The sequence below is a fragment of the Lactuca sativa genome, chromosome 4, assembly GCF_002870075.4.
Source record: "Lactuca sativa cultivar Salinas chromosome 4, Lsat_Salinas_v11, whole genome shotgun sequence".
Classification (NCBI taxonomy): Eukaryota; Viridiplantae; Streptophyta; class Magnoliopsida; order Asterales; family Asteraceae; genus Lactuca; species Lactuca sativa.
This window is the reverse complement of record NC_056626.2, coordinates 171,105,245-171,107,204: the sequence shown is the minus strand read 5'-3', so window position 1 is coordinate 171,107,204 and position 1,960 is coordinate 171,105,245.

The following is a 1,960-nucleotide window of genomic DNA, read 5'->3' as shown; positions in this document are numbered from 1 at the left end:
CATGTCCCAGTAGGGAAAAAAAAGTTAAAGTGGAATCATCAGTTCTAAACCTGTAGAACCTTGATTATACATAACCCTTATGAATACATTCCTCGGCGATAGACCAACCGTATGAATCCTTGGGTTGAACATGACGTACTGCACAACTGGTACTTCGGGGATTTCTTTAGAAAGAAAATAACTAAGAGGTACTCTCCTGGCATGAGTACTTCGGTGTTCTGATATGACGGCTTCAATGGAAAAGTAATCTAGAAGAAAGCGATGTACGTATGAAGCTGTTTTTGTGAGGATCTAATTGATTCTAGTTGTATGATAATGTCGGAATCATACTGAAACTTAGAGACATTAGATTGAACATAAGACGTGTACAGACAAAATACAATCGTGCAACCATCAACGGAGTTACACTACTTTAGACTTACAACAAGACCATTGTTGCGAATAAGATAAACTACAAAAGACAAGTATACGCAGCACGAGCATCCCTATAAAGACAAGATCTCGCAAAAGGTAAGACCCTAGTTGCACTAGTTCTAGATAGTTTATAAGTCTGTTACTACGAAACGCCTTAATTACATTAACGAGGGTTCCGGAGTAGGTTCCCCTGCAGCTGTGATCCTAAGAATCTTCCCATCTGCACCCGAGTTCTTCGCTATCGGGCAATCACTCTTGAGGTGTCCAATTTCACCGCATTGGTGACATATATGGACTGCACCCACATTGGTGGTGGAAGTGAAGTATTTAGTAAGAGTTATGGGGATGCGGGTTCTTTCCTTTTTCGGGCAATCTCTTTTATAGTGCCCAAGCTCACCACAATTATAGCAAACTAGGCTTGCCCCAGTGGTGGAGGTAGTTCTACAGAAACGAGCAATGTGCCCCATCTTGTTGCAATTATCGCATTGCAAGGCTCGACATATTCCCTCGTGGTGGTAGTTGCACCGGTCGCACTTCGGGAGTGTTCCTTTGTATGGTCTGCTCGGTACGGGGATGGCAGAGGTTTCCACTTGCTGTTGTTGCATGGCAAGTTTTCAGGGTTTCTTGCGTTCTTTCTGGGCTTGACGCTTCTATTTCTTGTTCTTTGATTTTCGGCTTTGCGGGCCTGTGGCCGTTACCGTTTGATGACTTCCTGGATGGATACCACGATTGGAAACTTCATTCCCATCAATAGCATTGATTGTTCTGATAGTGCCACGATGCGCAAGGACAGCGGTTACAGAAGCTACCACAGCAGCTGTAACTGCTGTTTGGAAGGTAGCGGCGTCCATAGTAAAGGCGGAGGTCTCGTTGTTCGAATGATTGTTTCTGGGTGACGACATGATTCTGTAACACGAAAGATAAGGATTTTGTGAGCGATTCTGGTTGACCCTTGATGTACTTAGATTATTCATGTAAAGAGTACGACTATGTTCTCGAAAGTTTGACCTACATCCCTATGATGCAGTCCTAGCACGGATTGGAAGTATGTTCACGGAGGTTTGACCTACATCCCTACGATGCAGTCCTAGTAATGAGTAGAAGTAAGTTCGTAGAATGGTCTCAAGACGTTTGTCGTTCAAGCCGAGGTATCGTGGGTTGGTGAATAACAAGATCCAACCACTGAAAGAGACTTGGAAATGTCTCCGGAGCTAAATTACTATAGTCCAATGACTTGACTAAAGCATGATTCAGATAGACTCCAATGAAAGTATGATAAGAGTACTTGAATAAAGAATGACACAGAAGTTAGCCGACTGTCAATATCTTTGTTATTCATGACGTAAAAGTTTGGGAAAATGACCTTGTAAAGGTCTTACATCATATCCGGAGAAGATAGTTCTTGACAGCATAACGACCTAACCAAAAGTACTTACAGTACAAGGTAATTTCATAGAAAATGCCACATCGGGCATAGATAGAAAAACGATTCCTGTTAACAAGGAAAAATAAAGTAAAGCGTCTACTACCGGCGACGGCCGTCCCT